The sequence below is a fragment of the Eurosta solidaginis genome, chromosome X (assembly GCF_040869045.1).
Source record: "Eurosta solidaginis isolate ZX-2024a chromosome X, ASM4086904v1, whole genome shotgun sequence".
In the NCBI taxonomy this organism is placed as follows: Eukaryota; Metazoa; Arthropoda; class Insecta; order Diptera; family Tephritidae; genus Eurosta; species Eurosta solidaginis.
This window is the reverse complement of record NC_090324.1, coordinates 106,857,715-106,875,071: the sequence shown is the minus strand read 5'-3', so window position 1 is coordinate 106,875,071 and position 17,357 is coordinate 106,857,715. Positions and strand designations below refer to the sequence as shown.

General features: G+C 37.0%; 1 protein-coding gene across 6 annotated transcripts in view; it reads left to right on the top strand.

Annotated features, from left to right (window-relative positions):
* The window catches only part of CaMKII (Calcium/calmodulin-dependent protein kinase II), a 3,892,153-nt gene that overhangs the window by 114,814 nt on the left and 3,759,982 nt on the right, over positions 1-17,357 (top strand). The window lies entirely within an intron of this gene.

Genomic DNA, 17,357 nt, shown 5'->3' with positions numbered 1-17,357 from the left:
CGTCAAGTCCTACACTCAGCGGGTTTTCCACTTCGCTAATGGACATGCAATTCAGAGGGCATTCTAAGGGACATCTACAAAGCAGACCTGCTCAGTGAAAACTTCCTGACATTTGAAAATACCAGTTCAGTTGAAGTATTAGGCATTCGATGGAATGGCCACTCAGATTTATTTTATTTTAAAGCAGGGATGCTTGACAACCCGGAAAACATTACGAAGAGAGCGATATTATCAACAATCGCCAAACTTTTCGACCCTTTGGGCTGGCTTGCGCCAATGGTCATTGTAGCAAAGATACTCATGCAGAGTATTTGGTTAGAAGGCACCGCTTGGGACGATCCAGTAGCGACCAGTATGTTGGAACAATGGAAAACCTTCACCGACCAATACCATGAGATCGATAAAATAAGGATACCTAGATGGGTAAACTTTTCCCCAGGAACCGAAATCGAGATCCATGGATTTTGTGACGCATTCGAAAAGGCTTATGCAGCTGCCGTTTACATTCGCGTGAGAACGGATGATGACATCCAAACAAACCTGCTTCTAGCCAAAACTCGAGTAGCCCCAGTGAAAACTCTCTCTCTTCCACCTTTGGAAATTTGGGGAGCCGTGCTGTTGGCGGAAATCACCGAATCAATTTTCAGGAACCTCAAATTAGGACAAGCGAAAGTCCACCTTTGGACGGATTCAACTATCGTACTCGCATGGAAAATAAAGCCGCCCTGTTCCTGGTCAACCTTCGTCGCACATCGGATCACCAAGATCATCGACATGGTCGGTAGCAAGGACTAGCTTCACGTGAACTCGGAGTTAAACCTAGCAGATGTAGGCAGTAGAGGATTACCTGCGTCTGAGTTGGTCAACAATTGGTTGTGGTGGCAGGGACCTTCTTGGCTGCAATAAGACACATCCCAATGGCCAGAACAAGAAAGTGACTACATCATCTCCGTAGAGGAAAAGAAGGCGAAGATCTGCGCAACGACAACCGTACATACTACCGATGCTCTCCAACGCTTTTCTGACCAACCAAGGGCTTTACGAGTGCTGTCCTATGCGATGAGATTATACCGAAGAACTCACCCCGAAACAAAAAATTCATTCCATGTCATGTCGCACTTAATATTCCCTGATGAATTTAAGGCCACTACACGACTTTTAATTAAAGTCTATCAGAAACAACATTACAGATCAGAATATAAAGATTTGAAGGCCGGAAAACCAATTGAAGGGAAAAGTGCAATACGCTCACTTAATCCCTACATAGACCAAGATGGCATCACTCGAGTAGGAGGGCGACTCGGGGCGTCAAAGGACTTAGCTTTTAATGAACGCCACCCAATCCTCCTCCCATACAACTGCAGTTTATCCCGTCTGACAGTCTTAATGTTTCATCAACAAAGTCTGCATGGGGAAAACCCACTCATGTTACGTCTGATACGTACCCAATACTGGATACCTAACATCAAAACCATGATTAGGGCAACAATTCACAATTGCAAGGTTTGCACTATACACTGAAAGCGGGCTCAGACTCAGCTTATGGGTATTCTCCCTCGCGAACGCACGACATTCAGCCGTGCATTCACGAATACTGGAGTCGATTTTGCCGAACCCTTCGATATCAAGAGTTACCGTGGCAGGGGGTGTCGCCTATCCAAAGGCTATTTTTGCCTTTTCGTGTGTTTTTCCACACGAGCAATTCATCTGGAGGCCACTACTGACCTCAGCTCACCATCATTTCTTGCGGAATTCGCCCGTTTCTTATCTAGGCGCGGATGCCCAAAAAATGTGTACTCCGATAACGGTACGAACTTTGTCGGAGCGTCACGATCCTTACTATCAGAATTCAAGACTTTCATCTCAGAAGCGCGAGAGAACGCTGTCTCAAAATACAGCCACCAGTCACTCACTTGGCATTTTATCCCCGCGGGCGCTCCCCATATGGGAGGGCTGTGGGAGGCTGGAGTGAAAAGCTTCAAAAGCCACTTCAAAAAGAGAGCCTCACCACACAAATTCACCTTCGAGGAATTCCATATACTCTTGTGCCGCATCGAGGAATGCCTGAACTCGCTGCCGCTCAGCACGGCATCCAATGACCCAACGGACCTAGAGCCGCTTACGCCAGGTCACTTCCTCACAGGCAGCCACCTATTGGCCTTTCCGGAACCAGATGCGAGTGAGAGCTCTGCCTCGATGACCAATCGGTGGCAGAAACTCAAAGCCCTACATCACACTTTTTGTAAACGATGGAAGGTGGAATATCTATCCGAACTTCAAAAACGAGTGAAGTGGAAGCATCCCAAACAAAATATAAAAGTGGGAGATCTTGGTGTCCTCAAAGAAGAAAACTTATCTCCTAACGAATGGAGGTTAGGTCGAGTTGTCAACGTACACCCCGGCGAAGATGACCGAGTACGCATAGTCGACCTCAAAACCGATAAGGGTCAAGTCAGACGACCTTTGGTGAAACTGATCCTTCTTCCAACGGAGGAGATGGATTGCGAGAAGACCAAGAGCTCCTCCTAACAATCCCTCTGTTTCTCTCCCTCCATTCCAAATTTCACCTTCCTATCGGGAATCCACCAAACCCCAGCGCTCGTTCACCCGAAACGTGGGCAATCAACAATCCTAACGCAGGTCCGCTATCTGCCACCAGAACATAAAGGCATTCGGCCCATTATATTTTAAATTTCCAAAATTCAACCCAAATTCACTCGCTCACCCTGAGCGAGGACACCAGAAACCAGCCCATTCACTCGTTATCCCATAACGAGGATACCAGAAAAGCCTTAACGCAGATCCGATATCTGCCACAGAACATAAACGCCCTCGGCCTATTATATTTCAAATTTTCAAAAGTCAACCCAAATTTACTCGCTCCCCCGAGCGTGGACACCAGAACCTTAACGCAGACCCACGGTCTACCACAGATGGCATATGCACTCGGCCAAAGGCACGAGGCCAACATAACCCAACTATTAAGTGCAACCGATGCACTGTCCCGACATCCATATACATACAAATATTCACGTATATTTTATATACAGTTCCTTCTAAAGGTGACCTCCCATAGCACTACACATTAAGCGCATGAGAGGAAGTACCCATTGTTTCACAAAAAACAGTTACTCTTTTTATGGGTCATTCAATCTCAGAACAAGCTTGAACGTTTACGAAACTTTATTCGCATCTCCAAAGAATTTTCTAAGAAAGAGCTCTAGAAATTGGATTTTAAAAGGTTAGAAAATTGAAAAAAAAGTTGTTAATGCCATTTCCAAGACGGACAACTCATTTAAAGATTTTAATTTGCAATTTTGATTGCATTTATTTTGAAAATAATAAGAGTTTGATAAATGTCTACTAAAATCAAATTCACTAAAACTACGTAGTGTCTACATATCTTTTTCAAAGTGCACTTGAATATACTAAATTTCGTATTTTTAAGAGTGCCTCTCACTAATTTAAGTATAAAAAATATATCAGTAGGCATATACTATTGTTTTTACTTATACTCTCTCTAATTTAAATGAAAAAAATATATATAATCTTAATAAGAATGCCTACCGCAGAAGGGCGAACCGCTCTGCCACTGAAAACATTTGCACTCGTTGGCGTGCAACGAGGCCCATCGCAAACCTAATGCAGATGGTTTTGCCCCAGAACAAAAACGTGTGACCCTAGGACGCAATACAACTCATATAGTGCCCCTCAGGTCCACACTGACTTTCTTTTTTTCAAGTTTATTAGTAAAATTTTGAACATTACTATAGTATTAGCATTGTTACATATTAAATAGCTGGACGCATCAATGTGCATTTTTCGATATAATATTCATTATACATTGCTTGAGGTAATAATTAACAAACCCGTTTCTGGCTCAGTTTTCTGTGAAAGTCCAAGCTCTTCATTCAGCCATCTATTTTTCATAAACCTTTAACGATTTCACATCCTGAGAGACAGATTTTATTGAAGGGAAATTTTTCTTTAATGAAAACAGAATACGCATGGTAAGATGCTTAGATAAGAAGCCGAAGAATACATAAAAATGCCAGTTGCTTCGAGAAAGAAAAACGATATACCTTTAATGACACTCCATTAACTCTGCCATTTTGGGCGTTCAACATACAACTGTCGAAGTGGTATGATACAAATATGTTTAACTTAAAGCTTATTAAAACCTTCACTAAAAAACCGCGTATCACTACTGCGAAAGATTGTTTCATTTTGTTTCCCTAGTCCACTATCACTTCATCTCTGTTTGCAACCAAACCCTTGCAGAGATATTTCTTTAAAAAAAAAAAACAAAAAAAAAGTCTCCTTCAGTATTCGCAATGAAAATATATTTCAATTTCAGTCCAGTAAGGCCGTCGAATCCACATTTAATTCATCACTTACAGCAACAAAAAAAAAAACCATAGCTTGGCTTACTATTCGTTGGTACTTTGCCGCGTAACACTAAGGAGAGTACACTTTCATTATAAAATCTTAAATCCACAAATCTTAGATGTTTCAAAACCATCATCGCGTAACGTATTATTGGTAAATAATGCGAACGTAAATCGTGCATTTCAAATTGACTATCAAATTCTAATAATAAGGTTGCATGGCAATTAATTGTTATTACCAACAAATCAGTATTTGATTCATCATCTACGGAAATCGAACTATGGATTAAAGCATTATCTGGCGACAACGAAGTGCATTTGATGCTTAAGTTTTCACAAAACTAGCACTAACACTTTCACTGGGGTGTTCGAATACATTCTCCGTAGCGTCTGACAAGTTATCACGCCGTTGAAGTATAAAAATAAAAAAAAAAAACACGTCTTAATGAAAATCAATTTTGATAGATTAGGTGATCATGTTGAAGATGAAGAAAATGTAGATAAGTATTTAGAAGAGTCATCTTTGTCAATGTTCAACAAAACCAATCAACCAAACGCTGTTAGAACAGAAAAGAAAACACATTCAAGTCGCACCATATCATCTGGCCCACTGCAAAGCATAAAAGAGGACCAAGTAGCTAACAATAACAGTGGCGGTGAAAGTGAAAGTTTGAGTAGTGGCATCGCAACAGCTGGTGGAGCATTGCAACGATTTGATTCCGATCCTACATCGCAACAACAATCGAAGCGGTTGGACATAGATACGCCTTTACGGCAAACAGAAAGTGCAATAGATACAGAAGAATATACCGCTAAAGCTTCTGCATCCACTACTGGACCACCTGGTGATACACTATTCGCCATACCCCAAGTACGACCCCTCTCCGTGCAATACCGACAACGAGACCTGTGTTCCACGCAAGCGCAAAAGGCACACTCTACCATTGCAAATTAATTTCCTTCCCAAAAATTATTTTTCAGTGTCGTAGCGCTATACGACTACCAACTTCAACAAAGGGAATCAAGTCTCTTTCTCGTCATGGAAAAGGGTGAATCAGAACTACACAAAATCTTGCAAACCTACTGCACACATTTGCCACTATATGTACTTATGGATTTTTGGTATCAAATGTTGGAAGCCGCTAACTACATACATCAAAAGGTCGGACTTTGGCACTTTGAGCAATATTGCAATGGATTTAACAAGTATTATAAAAAATTTCACAAGCCGGAACTTTCAATTACATTAGCCCGGATGCACTAATTGACATCAACTGGGTCTAGTCCGATGCGTAGATATCAACAAAATCGAACGTCGCTAGGATGTATATTATATTTACCTTTTTATAAACGCACACCATTTTTCACATATTAATATATCTATGCTAACATGAATGCGATCACAAGTCCAACAACCAATACTGAGTATCCAACGCTGCCATTGTATTATCCAGCTTTGCTTGCTCATATGGCGAGAAATTGCTCGCAGCATAATCAAAAGAACCGCCCATACCAAAACTATTAGTGGTACATATCACAGGTTACCCGCCATTCATCCATTACTCTTTCACCTGTTTTTAAGACCAGCATGATAAAAAGTACCGTTAACGTCTTGCTTTGCAAATCCATATGCCAAACGTTCAGCAGTTTCACGAGTCCGACAATAGACAATGTCACAGCCACGTTTTGCAGGTGGCACACTAGTAACATTTGGCTCGCCGAAACAATGCAATGCAAATGCTAATAACTGCTGAAATTCATCCTCTATCGAATTTCTAGACACCATACCGGTGAATAAAAGTTTGCGAAATTTTGGCGCCGTAAACTTTGCAACTGGCTGCTTGAGTGGCAAATATTGATAAACGCCATCACTCATTGCCTTTATATTTAGTTATTTCTAGGATTTAAGCACTTTCTTCAATAACTTTCATACATAAAGTACATGAAATGTGTGCTTTTTCTTTGCCTGATAATTTTCGTCTATGACACTTTATCCCAGTTCACCTAAAACAAAAAGAAAGAAAATTATTAGTGATAAAGTTAAGTAAAAATTTGACCATGTACTTACCCTGTCATTTGTCAATGCATACTCCAGCCACGCGTAAAATCAAATGAATGCAGAAACGGCGAAATAAATCGAATGATTTATCTACCGTTTGTTTCAATTCATTTGAAATATACACCCTCTACACGGGGATGAATGTTAATTTTTTGTTATCTTATACCGTTGGCATATTTGTAACCAACATATGTATGTATGTATGTCAACTTGTTTTTTGCACAAGTTATTGCTGCATAAAAAGGGGACGCGGGTACGGGAAAACCTGCAAGATACAAAATCGGGATCGGCCTTTTTTGGCCCATACGAGCGCCTCATACAGTCCCATACACGCAATAAAGTCAGCAATACAACATTACAAAAATTATACTCTTACAAAAAAAAAAAAAAATCTTTTTTTTTCATTCGGTTCCCATGGTTTTATGGGCTCGTTTCTTTTTGGTCCGGAGGCAGGAATTGTTGTTTGTCTACAACAAACATCATGAACACTCCTGATTTAAGGCTTCGGTACAAAAGACAAGAATTGGACTCCCGAAATGAACAAGTCCCAAAATGAGACAAAATAAACTTTTTCTACCGCACTAGTCAGTTCTAACGACAAAATACATAATGTATATAAATTCACACGCTATAAACTCACCACATCAGCTCTATCAAAAAAAAAAAAAAAATGCGACAGGGTGGTACATTGGTACGTAACATTTAGCATAATGGTACGTGCAGAAAGAACCCTTCGTGAAAAGCAAGTCTGGAAATACATGTCAAGGGAAGGTTAAAAGCCCACTTCTGTTTGGTCAAATTTATTTAATATGCCTGTTAAACCATCTAGACATTTCCAGATGCAGATGGTTGATCTTCGAATTTAAGTAAGATTTGTTCTATGCGTTATGAGCTTTCGCACAATGTTAAGTGCATAATTTCGTTGGCTCCTTTACGCTCGGTTTTTTTTAATACAATAACACTTTTTTCACAAATCACAACTTCGTTTCGCTGAAAAGAAAAGTCTGCTCCACGCAAAAATAAAAAAAATCTACTGACTAACTTAAATACACACGCAATGATTTGGGTGGGTGGTTTGGAATCACGTCCGTTCCAACCTCCCACACACCGAAATCCTACTAATTGTGTTAAATATGCATCAGCTGCTCGAAATCACGTCCATTCCGACAGCACGAATTAACAGTATAATTCATAATTTATAATATAGATGTATGGTAGCGAGAACGAGCCTCATCCAACCACCTCACGGCCACTCGCCCCGGCACATCCATAAGCCGCCACACCTCCTCGTACAAAAGTAAGGCAGTCGCCCGGAGAGCGATCCGATACGTCAGACGCTGGAACGGAGACCTCGGCCTCTTCGCCCAGCCCTAACGACATTCTACTTATATTGCGTATGGAATTTATATAGTTAAGGATTGTTAATAAATGGCAAGAAATATTCACTTGTATTTTTTCATAACTGATAATTTTCTTCCTAGTTTAGGTGGCATGCTGTAATCCGCGACGCTGCCGAATTCCTTATCTAGATTAAGTTTAGTTTGTAAGTCTCATATTCATTTTTCTCGTTTCAGCGGAGATCGGTGGTGGTAAACGATGTTGCGTATCGCAAGGGGGCGGCATGTTTAGGCAGGATGCCCAACTCTTCCGCATCCGATTGCGATCCCCCTAATACAACTCTGCAGTTCGATACTCGATTTAATTTATAACCACCCACACCATCACCGCCATATGCATGTGCGTGCATGTACATGCACGTGTATGGGTGCATTTTGTCAGCACTCATGCATATGCATGTCGGGGTCGATGTGTGGGTGCTTTTCCCCTCCAAAACGGAGGATTTTGCGAGTCAACGGTTGTCGTTTTCGACACAACCGGCCTCTTGGATTCTAATAGCCAACCTGCACGCACCTGCCGCCTGCGATCTCCGCCGCTTCATACAACTATTCACAAGGTAATATTGTTAAATTGTATAACATTTATATTCATCTAATAAAACATCCAAATATAGCGAGAAATCTCGTCTTCTCTTATTTTTATTTCCACACGCCATATTCCCGCTGAGATCGACCCCGGTGCGCCGACCGACTCAGGAGCAGACGCACCCCGGCCGAACAACCCTAGTACAACTAAATCATCCATATAGAGAAATGATTGAGATGGTTTGAGGGCTGCAAATTCCATTGTCATCATTCTTTGGAACGAGTGTGGGGCTACTTTTAATCCATAGGGTAGTGTTTTGAATCTATATGTGCCATTTTCCGGTGTGAATGAGGTTATATCTCTAGAATCTGGGTGTAATTCTATTTGATGAAAACCTGACATAAGTTCTAGGCATGAAAAATATTTTTCTCTTCCAAGTTGGTCTAAGATATCATCAATTCTTGGAAGTGGGAATTTATTCGCTGCTAATTTTTTGTTTACTTGTCTGTAATCAACTACCAATCTCCATCTTTTTTCTGTGTTGCCTGGTATTGATTTTTTAGGTACCAGTAAAATTGGACTATTGTACTCTGATATTGAGGGTTCTATAATGTCATCTTCGATCAATATATTAACCTGTTTGCTTACTTCCCCTTTTTGCGTCTCGGGCAATCTATAGTTTTTTATGTAAACTGGTGTGGTGTCGTCTTTCATGTGTAGTTTTTGCTTGTAAAAATTATTAGAGGAAATTGGTTCTGTTTCTAGCGCAAATATGTCTATGAATTCTGGGAATAATGAAGTTAATTGTGAATTGACAAATTTTGGGACGTTTTTGGTTAGTCTTTTTAATTTTTCTGTGTCATTACTCTTTTTATTGTGTTTGCTTGTTTTAATTAATGTGTAGTCATCTAAATTTTCAGTATTTATTTTGAAACTTTGAATAGTTGTGTTTTTATGTGTTATGTTAATAATTCTGACGAAAGTTTCATTTTTCTTTGTGATTGCGTTTGCTATGAAAATGCCTTCAGATAATTGTTGATGGGGATGAAGATATTTTTATTATCAGTGTTTACTGTTACTTGTCTAATGACTTCAGATCTAGCAGGGATCGTAATTGTATTGACGGACAGACAATTTGTTAGGTGCATTGTTATTGTTTGTGGAAAAATATGGTCTTAGGAATAGTTTATCCTCAGTTTTTCCGTAGTCTAAAATGCAATTATATTTTTTAATAAAGTCTAATCCTATGATTCCATCGCATGATATTGGGAAGTCGTCTTCTACGACGTGAAATTTATGATAAATTAGAAGGTCATCACCTTTTAAGTCCGCTTTTACAGTGCCTATTGTGCTGGTGATGCCTTGACCTATGCCCTTTAAATGTATTATTTGTGTTGTATTTATTTTTGCATGATTCTCTATTTGATTGTTTTTTATGATTGAAATATCTGCTCCCGTGTCTACTAGGATGCTTGAAACTGAGTTACTTAGAGTCGTTTTAGTGGATATGTAGCTATTTAGGTGTAGGTTTAATACACATATTTGTCTGCTTATTGCTCTTGAAGTGGAGTCTGCTGGTTTTCCTGGTGCGTACAACTGCGTACAACTGCGTACGTTACGTGTATGGTTATAATTCCTATTTCCATTTTGGGTTGCAGCCCTTTGGGTATTATTGTTTGGTCTAGGGTTGTTATTATATCTCTGCTGCGGTCCAAATCTTCTACCTCGGTAATTGCCATAGTTGTTACTTCGGTAACCTCCACGGGAATTACTCCGGTATTGATTTTGTTGCTGTATATTTAATATTTGAGCTACCCGTTATTTCGGTACAGCTATTTGTAAATTTGGAAATCGCATCGTTCAATGTTGTGAGCGTTCCTGCTTGCATAATCATTTTTACTTTCTCGTTGGAGCAGTTCTTACACATCGCTTTGACTGCTGATTGGGTTGCATATCTGGTTGCAAAGTCTGGGTTTAAGCCATCCGAGATATATGCTCCCTCCAATGACCACTTTTTTCTATTTCCGCTGTGTAATGATTTGCAGTTTTGCTGCGCTGTTGGATATTTAGGAGCTTTGCTGTCAAAACCTCCACTGATTCGCCTTTTATTGCCGTTCTCAATTTTAATTTTATTTGTGCAATTGTAGTTTCGCTGCTAATAAAATTTCTTGAAGTGCCTTTTAGCTTGGTCTTTATCATGGTTATAGCTAAGGCTCCATGATTATTGGTCGAGGATATCAAGTGCATCTAAGAAACTATGCAAATTTTCAGGCTTTCCATCAAACTCTGGTAGCACTGATGAGGCAGATTTGATGAATTCTACTACTATTTGTGCCATTGTGACGTTTATGAGTGGGATATCCAGTGGCTTATATTCTTCCACTGATGAAGTGTGTTTCAATGCTGGTGATGGGGTACGGTTTCGGGAAAGTTCGGTTAGAACTGAGTTGAAATCAACCTGAAGTTTTTCCTCTACTGCCGTTGGTATAGTTATTTCTATGTTGTATCTGGCTAAAGAGGAAACTAATTTGTCAAGTGCGTAAAGGTGTTGTTTAGTGAGTATATTATTTACTGTATTGTTTACCTGTCCTATGTTATTTAGGGCATCTACGATTGTGTTTAAATGTTTAACTATAGTTTCTGGCTTTATCGTGGCGTTTTTATTTATGCATTTGTATGCTTTTTCCGCTTTAATTTTTTCTTCTGATAATTTGTCATACATTTCTTGCCATTTATTCATTTCGTGGCATATATTTAAATGCGTTGTTGTACATTATTTGATTGTCTCAATTAACTTTTTATGTAATTTTTTATTAAAATTGCAAGTGTGACAATCAAGAATGTAATTGCGCATGCAAAGATAGTTAACCATTTATCTGGGTTTTCTTCTTTATTTTCTACACTCAGTTTTGGTTCATATGTGATTAATTTATCTGCAGGATTTTTCTCAGTATTTTCCTTACCGAATTCATAGCCAGCTATTGCTATCATTATGCCTTGAGCTATTTTAGTCCACCAAGGCATTTTAGTAAATTTTACTAAATATTTTCCATAAAATTGAATAAATTGGACAATATTTTTTTTATTTTTGTTTATTTTCCTTAATTCTTGAATTTTTTCTTTTACTTTAATCCTATATGCCGTATTTGTTGTTATATTTAGGATTTTGTAAGTTTCAGCTATTTCTTTTCTTTTCTTAAATTGTCTACCTCCCCGCTTCCTTCTTTGGATTTTCGGGGCAGCTACTTTTGGTATTTCCTCTGTTTTTTGCAATTTGTTTCTTCGCCGATACTCTTCTATAGTGATCGGTTTCGGACCTTGCTTATCGGACTTATTCTTTAAAATTTTCTCTGAAATTTTTATAAAATCTTTGATTGTGTTTTCACACTTTCCAAAAATTTTATGGAATTCCTCCTCTGTGGTTATTTCATTCATAACAAAGGAATAACTGAAATTGTGTATATAAAACGAAAGTTAACTGAGTATTTTATGAAACGTCCTAAACATTCCAATTTTCGTATTTAAATTTTGAATTTTAATTTTATGAAATTTTTATTGTAACATTTAATTAATTTTTTTTTTAATTCTTTTAGATTTTAACGTTAAAAGTTTTTTTTAATATTTTTCTTTAAATTTTTACATTTAGTCTTTTCATTTTACTTAAATTATTATCTGAAGTCTCCTAGTACTAATTTAAAAAAAAAATCCTAAGCAAAAATAGAATTTTTGCTAATGGGTAAGCGTCTCAAGGCCGCTCAATTTATTCTAATTTTAAGGATATTTAACGTTATTAATTATGCTGCCAGTCTAAATTCTTTATTGAGGTGCATTCTATATTCCACTTCTTTATTCTTTAGATGTTGATTGTCCTGCTGTCATACGCCTTTTTTCTGCATTCTATATTCTACTTCCTTATGCTTTTGATGTTGATTGTCCTGCTGTCATGCGCCTTTTTCCTCTTGTCTACTAATTTGCTAGTTGAATTTCCTTACTTTTGCAATGCCATTTGGTTCTTCTGATCGGTAGGTGAAACAAGTTATTTTAACTCTACCGCTGTCCGCGTTTGGAATGCGTTATCCTTTTCCCGTTTTGTTTTTTTTTTTTAATTTTAACTTTTTAAAACGAATAACTTGGCAGGATCTTTTGCACAACTAGATCCTTTTTAGCATCGCTTGGTTAACAATTTTGTGCCTTAAAGATTAGGTTAGCAGGATCTTCCTCCAACTAGATTTTTTAGCAGTTTTGCCAATTTTAATCTAGTCTGGCAGGATCGCCATGTAATAGGTGCGAATCCTGTTTGGTTATTAACGCGAGCTAACAGGTTCTTCTGACCAGCTAGATCTTTAGCAGTTTTGCTAATTCTTGATCTAGACTGGCAGGATCGCCATGTAATAAGTTCGTCGGTAACTAAAATAAAATATATTCGATGAGCGCTTAAGTTCAGCGCAGAAATCAGATTGTTCTTTATTCAGAAATACTTTCTCTTTTATAGTAAAATGACTTACAATACTATTACAATATTTACATACAATACTTACACATTAAGAATAACTACATTCTACTTCTATATACCAAGTCAGCAAAATATTCTTATTACCTAACTTTGTAATAATATTTGGGCAGTCGCATTGACAAACCGACGCTGTCGATCAGTCATGCTGATCGACACGTGAGCTGGTCAGTGTGACGCATACGGGTTAAACAACCGTAAACGGATACGGCTTCCCGCTGGGTTCAATATAACTTATCTATGCCGCTATGACTATGCCGCTATGAGTTATTGGCGTGTGGTCGAAAGTGAAATTCATTTGGTTGTACATTACAAGCTAGACTCATTCTGGCATTTACATAAATACAAATACCTTGTATTGTGGTAATGCCACATCTACACTGTGGCTTAAATTACCATGTTCTGCGGCCAGAAGTCAATTTTTTTAATTTCGAATTTTTGGCAAAATATATTTTCTCTGAATAGGGAATAAACCTTATATTGCGAATACATACTTTTTTTTAGCTCCCTGGCAACTCAAGTACAAGAGGTAACCAGCTGAAATTAACAGTTAGTTGAACGTCAATTTTGCGATTTTTTTGTGCGAAAATTAGTTAAACTTAAAATTGTGCGAAAGGAAAAGGTTTACAGATAAATCTGTTTTTTAAAATGGAAAATAATCGTTATGGTGTGTATAACAATGTGTATAAGTGCAAAAACAATACAATCAACATATATTTAAAATTTCGCAGTAGTTATGTGCTAGTTAAAATTATGTGGGTTTAAAAATGTTGCTCGGGTTTGTAAAGTAGAAGTTATGGGGTCCGACTGGGTCCGATATGAAAATTATTTGAGAGAAAGGTGTGTTGTTTTTCCTTTAATTAAGTGTATATATATATCTTTTGCAAGAGTTTGCTAATCGCTGACTTATCAAACATTTTCAGAGCATATCAAGATCAAAAACGGAGATATATTTAATGTGTGGGTGGAAAATAATAAACAACAAAAAGCTGTTTTCGACTGTTTCAATAGTCGACTTAACTAGGTGAAACATATAAATTTAAAAATTAAGGGGTTCTACTCACACGCAACCCAAAAATGGATAAAAATGGGAGAATAATATAAAAGAAGTATTTGATAGAGCTATGGATTCATCTGATCCCCTTTTATGTAGGTCAAAGGGGATTTATTCAACAAAAAATCAAACATTTCCACCTGAAGTAGTTGCACTTTTGAAATCTCCTCCCAATGAGTTTGACGATGATAAGCCTACAACATCACGTCAGGCATGAAAAGAATTAGATGAAATATGTTCCGACGATAAAGAAGAAGATATGGACAATACTTGCTTCTCGATTTAACTAGAGGAAGAAGAAGAATCGTGGGATTAGATCAAGGTGGGACTCTACCTGACACACAAAAAACAACAATTTCCTATGCTTTTGGTACTCACTCAAAAATGGAGCAAAAAAAAAAAACTCGACTAATACTTTTAAATATAATATCAATCTTTCAAATTTGCTGGTTCGAGGTATATTATATATATTTTTTTTTTTCAAAAAATAATAAAACACGAGTTTTTTCGTTCTGCCAATGTATTTCGAATTACCGTCTTTAATCGTCTTCAGGACAAACTAATAACAACATAAAACATTATAAAATAAATATTTAACATTACAACAAATTATTCAAATATGTACATACATTTATTTACACGTTTGTACTGCTTAACGTGGAGTATATTACTAACTATTTTTTTTGGTAATACAAATCTGTACGCCTGTGCTACGTTCTCTACATCAGATTTGTAATTTATTCTCTTGTCTGTCGGTGTGTTAAATATGTGCAGCATTTCTAATGTGAATCTCTTCTTGTATTGTTTTTCTTGTTGGAGCACAGAAGCTTCATCAAAGTTTGGTGAGTGTTCGTTGCTTGCACAATGGGCCATTAGGGCCGTTTTACGGTTCTGTGTTTGTTTACAGTATTTAAAGTCAGATTTATGTTGCGCTAATCTGCTTTTTAATTTTGATTTTGTAGTTCCTACATAAAACTTGTTACGAGATTCATTGGTATTACATTTGCAAGGTATTTTATATATAATATTGCTTTTTTCCGCGGTTGGTATTTTTGACTTCGTTCTATTAAAAATGTGTTTTAGTGTGTTAACTGGTTTATGGGCTATTTTTATTTCGTTTTTGTTGTAGCAATCTGATTTCGTAAGCCGCTCTGATAATTGTGGTACATATACTACTGACTTGAATATCTTTGGCTCGTCTACTACTTGATTTTGGGTTTCTGATACCGCTCTTTTTATTAAAGAATGTATAATACTATCCGGAAAGTCATTATTTTTTTAATATCATTCTAATTTCAGTCTTAATTTATCTGTGGTACGTGTCGTCAGATATTTGTAACATTCGTCGAATACAGCCTCTCGCTGTATTAATTATCATCGTTTTTGGATGTTTAGAATTATAATTGATGATTCGTCCTGATGCCATGGGTTTCTTGTACCACTTTAGCTTTATTTCATTACCATGTCTTATTATGATTGAGTCCAGGTACGGTAATTTTCCTTCGTTTTCGAGCTCAGTAGTAAATTTAATATATCTATTGAAAGAATTTAATGCATCAAGTGTGTTCTGTACCTTCTTTTCTTTAATAATTGCAAATATGTCATCGACATACTTTGTAAGTGGTCTCGGCTTTTGTTTAACTTTTTCCATCGAACTTTGAAGCAACTTTTCCTTAACAATATCCGCGATAACTGGTGACGTTGGTGATCCCATTGGTAATCCTCTTATTCGTGTGTATATTTGATCTTCGTATTTAAAATAACGGTTTTCCTCAATACAAACTTTCAATATTTCCATGAATAGTTTTTTCGGTATTTTAGTGTAATTTTCTATTATTGTCCATTGCTCTTGAATAACCTCAAGAGCTAGTTGCGTGGGGACGCTCGGAAAAAGTGAGACAACATCGAACGAAATTAGTTTTTCATCATCATTAATATGAGTATTATTTGTTTTTTCCTTAAATTCAAGTGTATTTTTGACATTATAACTAGAATTTTCTGTTACGTTTTTTAAAATATTTGTAATGTATTTACATAGACCGAACGACGGTGATCCAGTGGTTGAACATATCGGCCTAAGGGGTGTCCCTTCCTTATGGATTTTTGGGATTCCATAAATTCTATGGGAAAAGGCTGTGGTGTTGATCAGATTATTTCTTTCGGCCTTTGAAATTAGCTCCATTTCAAATATTAAATTTACTAAATTGTTGTTTTTTGTTTGTAATTTTGACGTAGGGTCTTGCCTTTGTACTCTGTACATCGTTAGATCATCTAATATTTCTTTCATTTTTAAATTGTAATCATCTTTCTCCATAGCTACAGTTTTATTGCCTTTGACGGACGTAAGAATTTTATTATTGTTATTTTGCCTAAGAAACTTTCGAGTTCGGCCCACTGTATCAACTATTGCACTATCCATGGCATTCAGTTTATTTGTTTTTGTATGCTCTTTTATTAGTACCGAAAATTGTGTGCGAGCTTCCTCTTGCTGCTCTTTGTTTTTAATTGTTTGTACAAGTTCTTCGCCTGTATCTGCGATGCATTCGAATAAAGGGAAATTCTTATTGTTTGTTGGTAACGCGAACTTGGGACCCTTAGCTAAGAGCGACTTTATGTCCGATGGAAAGCTTACATTCGTTGTGTTAATAAACCAATCCTGTTGCGAGTTGTTGTTGGCGACGATGTTGTTGCGCTTGCTTTGTAGTTTTAAATATTTATTTTCTTGTTTCTCTTTTAACTTCTTTTTTAGTTTTCGAGCTATATTTTCTTCGCTAACTTTAAATATTTCAAAGTCATCTGCGCTCAGACGCCTTCGAAGTATTTTTGTAATCTCTTCAAACCGTTTTTTTTTTTTGTTCTTTTAACAAGGTATGTTTTTGTTTAATTAGAAGATTCAATATTTTTGCGTGAAAGTAATACGTGTATTTATCTAGAGTTCTGTTTATATTATTGTGTGTGTCACGGTCAAAAACAAATAACTTATCACATCCAGTCGTATGTTTAATATAATTAGGAACTAACCTAGATTTTCTACATTTTAACAAAAAAGTTTGTGCTGGACTCAATTTTTACCACTTTCTTTAATACGACCTGATATTTATTTATTACTGCTTTAGAGTTGCTAATGTTGTTTTTTACTTCCGCATATCCCATTTTCTTGTTGTTTGTATGCTGACGGCGTGCCTTCCGTTTCTTTAAAAATACGGATTTATCGACCTTTTCTTCTTAACTTTCCAATTTGCTGGCTCGAGGTCTATGTGTTTTTTTTTTGCAAAAACTAATAAAACACAATTTTTTTCGTTCTGCCAATATATTTCGAATTACCGTCGGTAATCGTTTTCAGGACAAACTAATAACAACATAAAACATTATAAAATAAATATTTAACATTACAACAAATTATTCAAATATGTACATACATTT